We start from the raw sequence: 17,255 nt of genomic DNA on the forward strand, positions 1-17,255 counted from the left end.
TCTGTGTATTTACCGCATGATGAACCATCCCCTACGGATGCTTTCAAACAAGTCATCGCATACTGCACTTCAAAAGGCCTTCCGCTAATTGTTGGCAGTGATGCTAATGCTCACCATATCATCTGGGGCAGCTCAGACATTAACTTGAGAGGCTCCAGTTTGATGGAGTATTTAAGTAGTACAGATCTTGCATTACTTAACATAGGCAACCGCCCAACCTTCATGGTATCTGCTAGAGAGGAAGTGTTAGATATAACGCTTTGCTCTAGCAGACTTAGTCACGAGCTGACCAACTGGCATGTGTCAGATGAAGAATCTTTATCTGACCATCGCTACATCTTTTTTGAACATTTAAATGTTACTTCGCAAACATTGCGTTTCAGGAATCCTCGGTCAACAAACTGGGATCTTTATACTGATTTGGTTGCAGCCAAATTTCATGGATATTTACCATCCATTGACACTCCAAGTGATTTAGATGATGCCGTTGATACTACAACGACCTTCATCATGGAAGCTTTTGAAGAAGCATGCCCTCTACGGTCTGTGAAGATCACAAGAGGAACCCCTTGGTGGAACTCTGATCTGGCGAAACTCAGGAAACAATGTAGAAAGAGTTGGAACAGACGACGTTCGGCTGGTTCGGAGGCTTTCAGGTCGGCTCGCATGGCCTACAGGAAAGCTCTCCGGTCTGCTGAACGATCCGGCTGGAAAAACCTTTGTACAAATGTTTCCAGCTTGAGTGAAGTCAGTCGGTTAAACAAAATCCTTGCGAAATCTAAGGATTTCCGGGTGAACGAACTTCGTTTGCCAAATGGCGATCTGACTTCCTCTGATGAGGAAGTTCTGGAATGCTTATTCAGCACACACTTCCCTGGATGTGTAGATATTACATCTTCGGATGATCCTGATGTCTTTTCTTGTAGTTATGATTCTTTAGCTTCGGCTCGGAGTATTGTAACTATAGAATCGATTGAGTGGGCTCTTAATAGCTTTGCTCCTTTCAAATCTCCTGGGGCAGATGGGATTTATCCTATTTTGCTTCAGAAGGGATTTGATTATTTCAAACATGTTTTGAAAAAACTACTTGTTTGCAGTTTTGCTACAGGGTATATTCCCAAATCCTGGAGGGATATTACTGTTAAGTTTATTCCGAAAGTGGGTCGTGCGTCGTATGAAGAAGCAAAGAGTTTCAGACCTATCAGTTTGACCTCTTTTCTTCTGAAATGCTTAGAACGCATTGTGGATCATCACATCCGTGATGTTCATCTGGCCAACGTGCCTCTTCATGTGAACCACCATGCCTACCAATCTGGTAAGTCCACTGTGACTCTTTTACACAAGGTTGTTTACGATATCGAGAAAGCATTCGCTCAAAAGCAATCTTGTTTGGGTGTTTTCTTAGATATCGAGGGTGCCTTTGACAACGTGCCTTTCGATGCCATATTGGAAGCCGCACGGAGTCATGGTATATCTCCAATGATTTCCAATTGGATTCACCAAATGCTCAAAAACCGATATCTCTTCTCGACATTGCGTCTAGCAGGGATTAGGAAATTGAGTGTTTGTGGATGCCCCCAAGGGGGAGTCTTATCACCGCTTTTGTGGAATCTCGTAGCAGATACGCTATTGAGGCAACTCAATAATAGCGGTTTTCCTACTTATGGTTTTGCCGACGACTACCTAACATTGTTAGTTGGTATGTGCATCAGCACCCTTTTCGACCTGATGCAAAACGCCCTTCAGGTAGTTGAGGGTTGGTGTCGCCAATATGGCCTTTCGGTTAATCCGAGTAAAACATCTATTGTTCTTTTCACGGAAAGGCGAAACCGTAATGGCGTTCGACCTTTGCGTCTCTTTGATTCTGAAATCGATGTGACTGAACAGGTAAAGTACGTTGGAGTCATTCTTGATTCCAAGCTTTCCTGGACACCTCACATTGAGTTCAGAATCAAGAAAGCTTGTATGGCCTTTGGTCAATGCCGGCGTACTTTTGGTACAACTTGGGGTCTAAAACCCAAGTATATCAAATGGATCTTCACAACTGTGGTTCGGCCAATATTGGCTTATGGATGTCTTATGTGGTGGCAAAAGGGTGAAGTGAGAACGGTCCAATCAAAATTAGGCCATCTCCAAAGGATGTGCTTAATGGCGATGTCTGGGGCGTTCTCTTCAACTCCTACGGCAGCGCTCGAAGTTCTCTTTGACGTTGCCCCACTACACATTCATCTCAAACAAGAAGCCCTTTCTTGCACTTACCGGTTACGGGTACTCGGTCTACTAGAGGAAACTCCTGTGAACCGCACATCAACACACACCTCGTTGTTTCCACTTTTAGTGAATTGGGACAAAATTGTCCTTGCTCCAAGTGATCTTACAATTGCTTGTAATTTTCCATATAGGACATTTTCCACGAAATTCCCTTCCCGGGAAGACTGGTTATCTGGAAAGAAGTATTTCAGACGGCATCGTATGTTACACTGATGGCTCCCTTCTCGAAGGTCGAGCAGGTGCTGGTGTTTATTCTCGTGAGCTAAGGCTGTATCAGTCTTATTCACTTGGTAGACACTGCACCGTTTTTCAGGCCGAAATCTTTGCTCTTATGTGTGGAGTGCAATCAGCACTTCAGCAGCACGTAATGGGCAGAGTAATATACTTCTGTTCAGATAGCCAGGCTGCTATTAAAGCACTTGCTTCGGCCAACTCCAGGTCGAAGATAGTTATCGCTTGTCGAACTCAAATCGAGGAGCTGAATTCAGCAAACGCTGTTCACCTTGTATGGGTACCTGGCCATTCTTCCATCGCTGGAAATGAATTGGCTGATGAGTTAGCTCGCACTGGAGCATCACATGACTTCATTGGCCCTGAGCCAGCTATTCCGGTATCCAAGTGTTGGGTAAGGCTTCAGATTGACATCTGGGCTGCCACTCAGCACAAACAATACTGGAATAGTTTGGAGTCATGTCGTCAAACCAAATTGTATAGTGCTGAGCCATCTCTACGGGTGGCGAAGTATCTAACTAATCTGTCTAAGCAGAATTGCAGCATGCTGGTCAAAGCATTGACTGGCCACTGCCGACTCAGCTATCACATGGCGAATATTCAGCAAGCTGATTCATTTGCCTGTGATAGCTGTGAATCCGATTATGGAACTTCGTATCATTTGATATGTAACTGTCCAGTTTTCGCGCAACTGCGTTTCCGAGTATTCGGTAAACACTTATTAAGTGAAACTGACTTCAGAAACCTGAATCTTCAGGATATTCTGTTGTTCTTAACCCGCTGTGGTAAAGAGCTATAGGCTCTCTTTCGCTTTATGCGTTATTACAGTGCCCTTTTCAGGGCGCTGTTTGAACCCATTGTGGTACGCTTGTGCGTTAGTACCCTCTTCCAGGGTATTTTTCCTATTTCCCTACCTGTCCCTATCCCCATCCAAATCCTTTTTCCTTCCTTTTCCCTCAGGTAGATGATGAAATAGGCTGTTATTTTGGCGATGGCACAAATGTCCCAAATGGAGGATAACGTGCCTCTGGAGCCGGCCTTCTGATACCTGATCTCGAGAATCAGACTACAAAGAAGAATTTTAAAATTTCGTCTTCGACAAAGTCGATCAGGACATTATGAGCTATCCGATACTGAACTAGTTGGTTCTAGGTTTATCTACTAGGTGGCGCAAGCGAGTCATTGAAATTCTTAACTTCTGTTTCTCAACAACCAGAGGACATAGAAATATTTTGTCTTTGGCAAAATTGATCAGGACATCAAGAGCTATCCGATAGTTGGTTCTAGGTTTATCCGTTAGGTGGCGCAAGTGGGCCCTGTGGGTGTTAGTGAGCCCTAAACACTTCTGTATCTCGAAAATCAGACTACTTAGAAAAATTTCGTCTTCAGGATGGTCGATCAGGGCATCACAATCTATCCTATAGTGAGCTAGTTGGTTAAAGGTTTTTCCGCTAGGTAGCGCTAGGGAGTTTAAAAAATTCTTAGCTGCTGAATCTCGAAAATCAGGCTTCATAGAAAAATTCAGTCTTCAGTAAAGTTTATCAGAACATCAAGGGCTAATGGATAGTAAACTAGTTCATTTAAGGTTTATCCGCTAGGGCTAACGGATAGTGAACTAGTTTGTTCTGGGTTTATCCGTTAGGTGGCGCTAGTGAGCTCCAAGCATTCTGAACTTCTGTATCTCGAGAATCAGACAACATAGAAGAATTTTGACTTCGACAAGGTCGATCAGGACATCAAGAGCTATCTAATAGTGAACTAGTTGGTTGTAGGTTTGTCCGCTAGCTGGCGCAAGTGGGCTCTAAAATATTGATAAAGTAGTTTTTACGATTAAATAGAACTGCATGGCTACTGATTGATAACTAAATCAGCTAGGTATCAAGCAGCCGTCTCATTTCACTAAATATAATATTGAACAAAATACAGTATAGTATAATTAGTTATCAAATTGAACTAATGATAACGTAATTTTCGATAACGTGCTATGTGCTATCAATTTGTTATACTTACTCAGGTTCATTGTGACTCTCATCTCAAAGACATTCGTTGGGGTCGAACGTGCCTCTGGAGCCGACCTACTGATTGGTCGGCTTCATGCAAAATAGTTGTAGATTCCCGTAAGGCGGCTTCAATGATTCTTAGAAATTTTGAACTTGTGTATCTCGAGAATAGAACTACATAAAGGACTCTGGTCCATATAACTACAGCTGTAAATTACGTGATCCGTAAAATACGATGAAGCATCATCAGTGGAAATTGTTTCCACTGTGAGCTTCGGAAGCAGCTGAGATAGATGAGAATGAGTTGATGATGATTAACCTGGGCTTGTTAGGGGAATATCTGTAAATAAAAAGAAAATCGGGTTAAGTACGGTTCCTTTGAATTCCACTAAGAATTTGCATCCTTTGACAGATACGTATTTCGACCTCAACTGTATGGTCGTCTTCAGTGTCTTGTACTTGACTCGACTTGAGTCTACTTGAGTCGACTTGAGTCGAGTCAAGTACAAGACACTGAAGACGACCTTACAGTTGAGGTCGAAATACGTATCTGTCAAAGGATGCAAATTCTTAGTGGAATTCAAAGGAACCGTACTTAACCCGATTTTCTTTTTATTTGAGAATGAGTTGTTGATTCATTTCATTCATTTATTTAGTATAACAACAAGTTCAAGATAAAACTGAATCAACAATAGTTCTCCATAATACACGGTTCATGGCTGCCGTTCTCCATCCTCGGTCACACCCGATGCTCGCCAAGTCACGCTCCATCTGATCCGCCTATCGTGCTCTCTGCGCTCCACGCCTTCTTGTGCCGGATCTGTCGCGAACACCAACTTTGCAGACATGTTGCCATTTTCAAGCTAAAGTCTATCACAGTCGAATCCAAAAAGTGACATGTTGTCCGGCATTCTTGCAACATGCCTTGCCCATCATATCCTTCCGGCTTTGGCCACCTTCTCGATGCTGGGTTCCCCGTAAAGTGCAGCGAGCTCGTTGTTTCATCCTTCTCCGCCACACACCGTTTTCCTGCACCCCGCCGAAGATCGTCCTTAGCACGCGTCGCTCGAAAACTCCGAGTGCTTGCAGGTCCTCCTTGAGCATGGTCCATGTTTCGTGTCCGTAGAGGACCACCACCGGTCGTATTAGCGTTTTGTACATTGTGCATTTGGTGCGTGGGTGAATCTGTTTCGACCGCAGTTTCTTCTGGAGTCCGTAGTAGGCCCGACTACCGCTGATGATGCACCTCAGAATTTCACGGCTCACGTTGTTGTCAGCCGTCAGTAAGGATCCGAGGTAGACGAATTCTCCCACCACCTCGAAGATATCCCCGTCTATCGTAACATTACTACCCAGACAGATCCGGTCGTGTTCGGTTCCGCCTACCAGCATGTACTTTGTTTTTTAGGCATTCACCACCAGTCCGACCTTTGCTGCTTCGCGTTTCTGGCGAGTGTACAGCTCTGTCACCGATCCAAATGTTCTAGCGATAATGTCCATCTCGTCCGTAAAGCACACAAATTGACCGGATTTTGTGAAAATCGTTCCCCGGCTGTTGAGCCAGGCTCGTCGCATCACACCTTCCAGAACGATGATAAAGAGTAGGCATGAGAGTCCGTCACCTTGTCGCAGTCCCCGGTAAGATTCGAATGAGCTGGATAGCTCACCCGAAACCCTTACGCAGTTTTGCACACCCGCCATCGTTGCTTTTATTGCTGTGTGCATTCGAGATGCAAATATCAAATGCGGGAGCACCAAATGCGGTAAGATTTTCTAAATCTTGCTGTGTACGTTCAAGATGCAAACGGTGCCCAAATGCGCTTCAAACGCGGTAACACAGTGTTACCAAAGGCAAATTAGCAACCATATCCAAAACCACCGCCAACCTAGGATGCAAATGTTCCCACTGACATCGGGTTACTTGTTAGAAAATCTTACCGCATTTGGTGTTCCAGCATTTGATATTAGCGTTTCGAATACACACAGCAATACACTCAAACCTCCATTTAGGTAGGATCGATTTAGGTAAAATCTATTTAGGTCCCTCCATTTAGGTAACGTTACCTAAATGGAATTTGATTGTGTTCATATCAGTTGGAGTACTTAAGATTAATTATAAGGTTCGTTTTCGGGAAAGAAGTAGTGAGTGGTGTTAAGGGGATATGGGGGGTGGGAGGGGTGATGTAATGTTGAGATATACCCCCTAACCACCCCCCCCCCCTTCCGTGCAGTGTTGAAAAGTGTCAGTATCCAGCTTCATTTCCAGCTGAAATGGAGATAAGCAACCATCCTTCCATCATTCAATTGATATCAGCTCCAGCATTTATGACGTCAAACCTGACATCAACCTATCATTCACCTGTTTTTATTTTGGCCACCAAACTCAACATAGACTCAACAGATGTTCGATGTTTTTTTTATTATTATTTTTGTGTATTTTAACTTAGAGCTAATTCTACACTTAGCATGTTCGATGTTGATCCAACAATGGCCCAACATACGATAAAAATTGACCCGACTTTGACCCGACATTCAATGATTTTTCAGTCTGGCGGAATTTTGCAGGTCATTTGAATGACAATTCTGATCTAAGACCCACCCAAACCCCCGAAAACGCCCCTGAAGCCCCTCCCCTCCTGAAACACATCCCCTCATGAAACTTCTTGAAAGCCATCTGAAACTCCCTCCACATGACCTCCTTTAAATCTCCTAATAACTCACCTTCTTAAGCTTTGCTATCTTGTACTCCATTTAGGTAATGAACTGAATCCATTTAGGTAAAAATTCTATTTAGGCAGTCTCGACTCGTTACCTAAATGGAGGTTTGGGTGTATTAGTCTAATCAGCTTCCTAGGAAAGCCGTTTTTGTCCATGATTTTCCATAGCTCTGCGCGGGAGAATGAGATGAGCAGAACGCTCATAAGGTGGTCCTTTATAAAAATGAAACATAAACCAAGCTCAAAGAACAATTGCAAATATTTGGAGTTTTCGAATGACGAGTGCTATGGTAATCTTTCACTCTGTACTAGAGGTGTATGGCAGGAGAGGATGAGCCACGTGCTCTCAAAGCCAGAAGGATACGGTGGGCAGGATATACTACTAGAATGCCGAATATCAACCCATTATATATAGAAATTATAAGAATGATGCATATTGAAATGCCTAAAAACTGTTGAAAACTTTCCATTGATAAGCTACTAGCAGATTATTTTAGTTATTACTAATGTAATCCATTTCTGGAACATTTCAAACTGTAACTGTTTTTATTAGGAGAATTTTTTTATCTTTATTAACGAGATTTTTAGCCCTAGGTTAGTTCATCTCGGGACCCACGCTTTACTTCCCTTCCGAAAGAAGAACTCACATTTTGCGAGTTTGTCGGGAGTGGGATTCGATCCCAGGACCTCGGCGTGTTGGTCAAGTGTTCTAACCATCACACCAGGTCCGCTCCACAATTATTAGGAGAATATCAACTATGATCAGTCATCCAGAATTGATTTACATAGCTCCTAGAAATAAGGTAGCTGCACAAGAAAAAATAAAAAAATAAAAATTTTCAACATTTTACGTGCATATGTCCCACTGTGTATTAAAACGAAAATTTCACCGTAGATTTCCGTTCAAATGACTGCAGTAACTTTCTTTTATGGGGTTGAGGTACTCCAGAAAAAATCAGACATCTACTGTGATTGTGGCATTATTCGGGCGTTAATGGGTTAAATCAAAATGACAACAAAACGAAACCAAAATTTGAAATCAAATTAAGTAAAGATAAAATGATATAAAAATGTGATATCAATTTGTTGCTGAATACAAATCATGTCTTCGATTCGCTGTGATTTTGTTGTTGGACTTTGCTCGGGTAGTTCTTAAAAGAATGTTTTGATTTTTTTTGAGAGACTCCTGAAGAAACCTCTAGGAAAAACTTTGTCTAAGAAATTCATGTAGGAATCTTTGAAGAAGCGAATGGGTGTCCGAAATTTGCCAAAAAATGTTACGTAATTTGTGGATGTCGTTTTTCCATAAAACACCATTTTATCATTCTATTCACACCTCCCTTAGATGCTATTTGGAGGTTTCCAAAACTCAATGCAGCTTTTTGCCCTTTTTTGTACACGAAGTGTACTGGAAAGGCTATATGCTCACTCCAAAAATGACTTTTTGTTAGAAGGCCCAGAGAATCGAGTCACATATACAGGGGATACTCAAAATAACTGGGACAGGTAAAATTTTCACTTTTCAAAAAATGTTCAACTCACTGTAACTTTTCGAAAAAGGCATCAAATATTCTCAAATTTCTACTGTACGTTCATCAACTAATTGTGTATCAGTGGTCAAAATTTGGAAAAGATCGAGATATTCTTCACGAAGTTATAAAGGTTCTAGAAAAAGGTATAATTATCCGATAGCCAACTTTGAGCTGTTATATATCCGGAGTCAATGAACCGAATGCAATGAAATTTTGATCATTTATGACTTATATAATGAGCTATTGAAAACTTTTGACTAAACTTAAAATTCTTTACACGGAAGAAAATTATTACGATTGGATTATTTTTCTAATATAATACCAATTATCCAAAACTTCATCATCGTTTCAAAATTCGAGATAGTAATTATAGTTCATTTAAATTCCCTCTAATTGACTTGAATATATTTAAGTTTCAAAGGAAAGTAACTAAATAGCCGGCGGTTAGTTGGAAAAGTAATGGGATGCAAATAAAAAATAGATAAATTTACTACAGAAACATAGAATAAATGAAATCGCCATAACTTTTTTTTCTTATTAATAATTTTAAATTAAGTAAACTGTTTTTTAAAGTTCATTATATAAGTCATAAATGATCAAAATTTCATTGCATTCGGTTCATTGAATCCGGAGGTATAATAGCTCAAAGTTTGCTATCGAATAATTATAACTTTTCCTAGAATCTTTATAACTTCGTGTAGAATGGCCCGATCTTTCCCAAAATTAAACCACTGATACACAACTAGTTGATGAACATACAGTAAAAATTTGAGAATATTTGATGCCCTTTTCGAAAAGTTACAGCGAGTTGAACATTTTTTGAAAAGTGAAAATTTTACCTGTCTCAGTTATTTTGAGTATCCCCTGTATTAATCGACAGCTCAACTAATTGAAGTGATGTATGTGTGTGTGCTTTTATGTGTACGTACGTATTGTACTTAAAAAGCTCACATCACTTTTTGGCAGTAAACCTCTACCGATTTTGAAGACCGATGATTCATTCGACGGGAAATCTGGTCCCATTGGTTTCTACTGAAAATGGTTTGGATCGGTGAGGCCGTTCCGAACCGGTGCCCCAGAAAGAGGCCAAATATGAAAATGCTACAGATTCATGCAAGCGACACATGCAACCGTTGCATTTTCGATAACTTCAAGAATCGTAAGCAGGAAAATTGTCTCAGACTATATCTGAAGCGGTAGTTTTCCGGAACCGACTCCGGGTGTCCCACCGAAAGTGGCCAAATATAAAAATGAATCAGTTTCGTACCTTTCAATTCCGCCCTATATTGCTCATCCTTTGGCAGATACGCGTATTTCGACTACCACTTGTAATCTTCCTCAGTGTCAGTTATGAGTGGATAAGTCGATAAGTCGAAATACGCGTATCTGTCAAAAGATAAGCAGGCGGAATTAAAAGGTACGAAACTGATTACACTCATTCGTAGAGGGTATTCTGCTTAGAGGGTTCGAAAAGTCGGTACAAGATAAAAATGAACCAAACCCATGCATGCGACACATAATATGGCTTTTTAGATAACCTGATGAATGGTTAACGAGAAAAAAAATCTCAGAAAATATTTGAGAAAACTAGTAGTGTACCGGAACCGGTTCCGGGTGTCCCGCCGGAAGTGGTCAAATATAGAAGGCAACCAAGCCCATGCATGCGGCACAAAAAATAACGGCTTTCTCGATAACCTGAAGAAAGGTCAGAAGGAAAATGGTCTCAGACCAAATCTCAGATTTCAGGTAGTGTCCCGGAACCGGTTTAGGATATCCTGCCAGAAAAGGCCAAATCAAAATGTGAACCAAACGCATGTGTTTCCCGACCCCGAATTCACTGGAATCGAAACTCGCGGGCCGACCTTCGACGTTGAGAATGGACTGTAGATACTTTTCACGGGACCAACACACGCGAGGGGTTTCACTAGGGGATTTTCGGACTGGCACTTGATATTCGTTCGATACGCACAGGTGGTAGGTTTCACAAGAACTGACTTTACTTCGAGAATGGGGGCTTACTTTTATAGCGCATGGAGTATTAGTATTAGTGACTTAGTTTTACATTATCATTATTAGCTAGTATATAAGGTTTACATAACGCATGATACAATTGATAACAATCATTCAAGGCCAAAGTGGCTTTCTCTTTATAGGTCGCTGGTCATTTTACCGTTAGGATGATCTTTGTTCTAATTTCATTTAGGGTAGAGTGGTACAAATCAAGCTACAAATTCATTTTCTTACTTGCTATTCAACACCATGTATGCGACACATCAAATAGCGTCTTTTTAATGACCTTATGAATGGTTTGCTAGAAAATAATCTTAGATCATATTAAAGCCAAACGTCTTGAAATCCCGCTTCAACAGTGCATCAGAACTTGAGACGCACAAATCTCAAGAAGCAAGCTTCAAACAGCAATGTTTTTCATTATTACTCGACGTTTCCACCTGATTTATTTAGTTTTTTTTTCAAAGGGAAATGTGTCTTTACTCTTGAAAAAGGCCAAATTTCCAGTCGAAAATCTTCTATAAAATTAAACTTAACCCATGCATCCGGGACATCAAATAACGTGATAACGGTATGACGGTTAGTAAGAAAATATTCTTAAACCGATATCGGGACAACCGATAGTGCTCCGGAACCGGTTCAGTGTGTCCCGCCGGATTTGGTCAAATGTCACAACAAATCTAGTATTATCAGGACTCAAGATTTTGACGAAAAAGGCACTATCACCATTAGGTGGATTATTCTGGGTTTTCTTTTATACTTATGACACGATTTGTTATATTTGTTATGCGATTAAGGCTCTCTTCGAAACAATCTACAAATGGTTTCTTGCTGATAAGTATCTAAAATCTCTTAATGGACTGGCCATTACACTTAATATAGACGAAATTCCATCATTCTGGAATATCGGACACTTCGGAGGCATTAAAAGCTTTTTAAGCTGCTTGCAATTGGCACACTGGAATCTAGCAAACTGGCAAACCAATCACTAAAACACGAAATCTGATCTTAGAATTCAATCCCATTTCCATCGCTCGTTGCTGAGTAGTGAGTGTGATGGTGCTCCTACTAAGCTACCAAACTCCACTCGTCCGGTGCACAGGACCCCCCGAGCCAAAGCAGAAAACATGGAATTATCTTCGAACAGAACACACCCCGAGAGTGGCTCAGCTTGCTGTATTCACTCACTCACCTTCACCTTCGCCGTCTTTGTAACCCATTTCCGCGCACCCAGCCCAATCGAACGAATAGTGTTCTTTGTGTCATCACAACTCGTGTTCCAACTTCTGTGTTCACTATACAGGTGTGGTGCGGTGGTTTTTTTTTTCTGAATAGCTGCTACTCCACAGAACTCTCCCAAAGAGTGAGTGAGGGAGTCAGGAGTGGTTCGGAACTTTTGCGTGTGCATAAAATCAACCACCCGCCTCCGAACCGCTCCCACTCACTAGGAATGAGAGAAGATTCCATGTTTGTGGGCCATGTTTGTGCCCAGATTTCCATCTTTCTTCCCATTTAAATCCATTCCATGGAGTTTAACCTCTCGTACATAGTTCGCTCGGATCCTCGGATTCCGCCTTCTGCTTCCACAGTTCCAGTTCAAGTGCTCCAGGCAAGCTGCAAACAGATTCCTTCTACTAGATGGGAATGAATGTTTGAAATGCAGCTTCATTTGATGGTAGGGTAGTGTTTTTAAAACTCGCCGATTTTATTATGAGGACGTTAGTGATTAAAACGGTGAAAAATCAAGGGGATTACTCAATTTATAGCTCTAAAATATTTGTGTAGGTATAATCTACATAAATAAAAATGGAATGGTGTTTGTATTTATGGGGTCTCCAGTTAGCCTAGTGATTAAGGCTATGCATATGGATCGCCATACGCGTGATGTCAAGACTCATGTCCAACCATTACTCGCTAGGTGTACATTTGCATAGAATAAATCTTGCACTCGACAATCTTTGCACTAAGTGCGGTTCCAGTTATGATGACATCGACCACGTAGTTTGGTAATGCCCGGATAATGACGCCTCCAGAGCGCTACTGTTGGATACCCTTGAGACCCGTGGTAGACAACCCTTTGTTCCAGTCAGAGATGTGTTGGGAATCCGCGATCTAATCTATATGTCCATTTATGAGTTTCTTCGCATGTGTTGTATAAAGGTTTAATCTCCCTGTGTTTTTTCGCTTCAGTTTTTTTCTTTGTGTTTTGTCCTTTTGTGTTTTGTTCCTGGCCATCCGGCAGATGAGAATCCGTGGCAAGCCCATGTCATCACCAGAGGCGACGCCAAAAACCAAACAACCTCCCGGATGTGCTACAGAGAACCCCGAAACCTTATCCTCACCATGCCTTTCCTTAAAATTTTGTGACCCACTAACCTCGAGCAGCCACGAGAACCCTGGCCTCCTCCCAGTACTAACTTTGAGTACCTAGGAAAGTCAGAAAATTGTATGTAAATGAATGCAAAGAATGAATTTCGGCTCCGTAAAGCGTTACACGCGATTGAGCCATTAATAAATGAACTGAATAAAAAAAAAGTTCACACATAAACACCCATCCTTGTATCCATTGAAAAAAAATGTCGAGGAAAGCTGAGTGGCTTTTGTTACTGATCGCAACTGCGTCGATCCAAGAACTTTTCGTAATGGAAATTCCCCTGACTTTGTTTTTTTAGCATAGTGTCTTTTTGCCTGCGCCACACGAAACATGCAAATGGTCATTGGCAGAGGAAGCTCTCAGGTAATAACTGTGGAAGTGCTCATAGAACAACAAGCTGAGTAGCAGGCTTTCTTCCAGACGAAGAAGAAGAAAATAATGTTGCAACAGCCATCATGTTATGTGAAATTACGTCCTCCTATTACTGTACGCTGGAAATGCTGCTCCGAATGTGAAATTTCAAACGAGTTTCCTTATTGGTTTTCTTGTTTTTTAATATCGTCATCTTGCACGGGCGCACATCCAGCAAATGGCTTCTATGGTCTCAGCTGTGTCGTTGACTTTAGTTATGAAAAGTTCAAGGATTAACTTGCAATTCATTTGGTTGCATATTATTGCTATCCTACAAGTTAAAACCCATCGGGCTTTATGATTATTATTATTATTAATATTTATTAAAGACACTTTACCACTTATGTGGCATTCGTGTCTGCGGCTTTATGATGTATTTTTCGATTGTGCTATTAGTACAAATTTTACTGCACCAAGGCTAATTTTATCATAACTTGGGCTCACCGAAGCAGAAAATCAGTGCCGCGCTTTACGTTGACATTTTCAAATATTGTTCAGTGGAAAATCATCCCTCTACTACCCAATTGTTTCATGCTAACCGTTCAACATGTTATGGGTTTGATTCATTTTTGAGCTCGGTAAGCTGACGATAATTTTTAGTGAAGAATCATGTGCTGAGTTCGAAAAGCAAAGTTGCTTACTTCATAGCTTTATCTACATATTAACACAGCCACCACGTCTACGGATCGAACCATGCTAAAACAATGTTGTTCTGTTCATTCGTTCGGTAGTTATAATGTTTGGAAACGAAATAAAACAAATTTTAATGTTCAGGGATATTTAATCAATTATTGCAGTTTTCTGGAAAAGTTGGGTCAATTCTTCCAAAAGTTTTTACCTGTATTCAAGAGTTTTGTTGAAAATTCCTCCGGGACTCTGCAAAGATTTCTCAAAAAAAAATACTAGAATTTCTTCAGAACATTCTCAAATGAATCCTGCAGGAATGCCACCAGAAATTGCTGCAAAGACATTTCTCTAAATTACACCACAGATTTCTCTAACGATTTTGTCTAAAATTCCTTCTATGTTTTGCTAAGGGATTTCTTCGATAATATTTCCAGAAACTCATCGTCAATTTTTTTGAGAAAAAATCTTTGAGAATTCCATCAAACTTTTTCATAAAAAACTACGAAAAATCTCTAGAAATTCCTCCAGAGTTCTACTTCGAATTCCTTCAAGGATTAATTGAGAAATTCTTGTGATCATTTGTCCAGAAGTTTGCCCTTATATTTCTTTGAAAATTTCTTCGGAAATTTTACCAGGAGTTATTCCAAAGGATTCTCCAGAAAATTTTCAGAAGATTCTACCACACTTCTTTTCACGTTGTTTATCCGACTATCTATCGCGTAAGAATACAAAACTAAGGTTAACAAAGAAGAAAGCAAAGCTAATGATCTGATGAAGGGGAAGTTGGTCAATGTTTACTTGTTTTGTTTCACACCAGACAAGACTTTACAATTGTGCCACAAAACTAACCCAACATCGTGTAGAGAATACTATGCTGTTGCGTCAACAGGTTCTTCGACACAGCTTCCAGCAGAAACAATGTTCTTTAAAACGCTACAAAGCGCTGCAGATGTACCAAAACGTACTCTATGAAAACAGCTATTTTGTTGGTGAGGATTCTTATTCGATTGGCACATCATCCGGGAGCTATTTTGGTTTTGGATCGGACATCTTCCAGCTGTAATGATATCGCATAACGATAGAAGCTTCAAAGCACTGCCGGTTTGAGAAGAATTTGGCAGATTATAACTAATGTTCTGTTGCATTTTTTTTAACAAATATGACGCCGTCCCCAAATTACGCGTCGCTCAAGGGAGAGGGGAAATATAACCGAGCGTTACGGTCCATACAAAAATTTTAGGACTTTCATACAAAAAAAGCGTAACGGAAGAGTGGGGGGGAGGGGTGTTAAAACATGACGATTTTAGCGTTGCGTTATCAATGAATGCTATAAGTTTTGTTTTATGGCTCTTGGCTCGAGTGGTCAATATTACAAAAATGATCAAACTATTTTGCGTCAATACAAAAATTCCCACAAATTTTGAAATAATTTTGTTACAAAAAATGTATCAAATACTACAATAAATTTTGTTATAGGCAATTATTTTAATATGCATAATGTAACAAATGCTGTTATATATCTGTTTGAATAAATATTACAAGTTTTGTTAAAGTTTTATTTTTAAAATAATAACAAATTTTGTTACAATTTTGTTATGTTTATTCAGATATACGAATCCTTACAACAAAATCATATCAAATTGTGTTATTTCTAACAACGGTTGTAATAATTTTGTTATAATCTTGTTAGGAGCTTCTGGTCGGGTAGTTATTTATTTTCCATTTTCCGCTACTTCGAGTAGCGGATTTAATAAAGGAATCGTTGGAAGAATTTCTAAAGATATTCATTCAAGATTTTCCAAATGAATCTTCCAAAACTTTCATCGGAAAACATAAAATACCTTCTAAAGGAGTTCTTTAAGAAAGTTCTGGGGTATACTTTTGATGAATTTCTCAGAGAAACTACTGAGAAATTTTCTAAAAAATTTATGAACAACTTTCTATGGTAAACAATGGAAAATTTTCTCAAAGAATCCCCGGAGAAAGTTTTTAGGAAAGCAGTAGAAATGTTTTGAAAGGAATCCCTTAATTTACTTAAGATTTTCAGGAAGGTTTTCTGAAGAAATTTCTGGAAGAATTACTTTAGTATTTTCTAAAGGATGATTTTCTAAATGACGCTTTCAATGAATCTCTTAAGTATCCTCATCATTGTTTCAAAAATCCATGAAAAAAAATCGAGTTAAAATAGAGGCATTCAACTATCCTGATTTACTGAAAAATTTGAGGATGGAGGTCAGCTTTCTGCAGAAAACTAATAAAAAATCGCGTGTAAAGGGACAACTGAAAATGTATGACATCTAACAAAGGTATGCGATAAATGTTACTCTCAGTGTATTTTTTTTCTAAAAATACTTTAAATGTCCTCAACCTTCTTCGAAGACATCATTTTAATTCAGCAAACAATGTTTAAGTTATTTTGAATTTGGAACAATTTTTAATGATGCAGTCACACTTGTTTTTCCCAAAAAAAAATGTGTAATTTTTGCTCTTTGTCCTGTATCCAGAAGCAGCTCCTTGTTAAAGGGCAGACAGATGACAAAATTCATTTTTAATCTGAGCTCATTCCGTTACTCCCTTGACCAGAACAATGGCGATGACGGTGCTGTGTTTGTTCTAGCAACTTCCGACTGCACGTGGCTGGATGAAGTGTACTGTGGGACAATTGTGCACTTAAAAGGTAAATAACATGGGAGCAATGCTAAAAATGTCGCATGGAAATGCTGAAAAACGCCCAGTGCTGGACAAAAAGAGTAAGTTTTCGCAGTTTTGACCTGCTCCCACCGAAACCATCCCACCGTGCAGGTATGCCCTTCTCGAACAAACCGTCACCTAGGGTGTATCACTTCCTTTTCCGGAGTAGAGGAGAAAGCTTGTTTGCAGATTAACAAACAATATTTTCCCGCATCCACTACTGGTTGTTGCCAGCTCGGGCTTATGGTTTCTGAAGCAAGACAGCCATAGCGAACATGTATGCCTTCCAGTTCCCAGAGCGCCAGTTCATATGATTCGTGGTAGTTTTTTGTGCTGTATTTCAAGCTATCCCTCGTTTGCTCTTTGTTTGCGAGTTGAGAACGGGACTGGC

At 40.1% G+C, this 17,255-nt stretch overlaps 1 protein-coding gene across 2 annotated transcripts in view; it reads right to left on the reverse strand.

Moving 5' to 3' along the window:
- The window catches only part of LOC109401325 (uncharacterized), a 332,029-nt gene that overhangs the window by 269,325 nt on the left and 45,449 nt on the right, over positions 1-17,255 (reverse strand). The gene's annotated exons all lie outside the window — the stretch shown is intronic.

The sequence above is a fragment of the Aedes albopictus genome, chromosome 3, assembly GCF_035046485.1.
Source record: "Aedes albopictus strain Foshan chromosome 3, AalbF5, whole genome shotgun sequence".
NCBI lineage: Eukaryota > Metazoa > Arthropoda > Insecta > Diptera > Culicidae > Aedes > Aedes albopictus.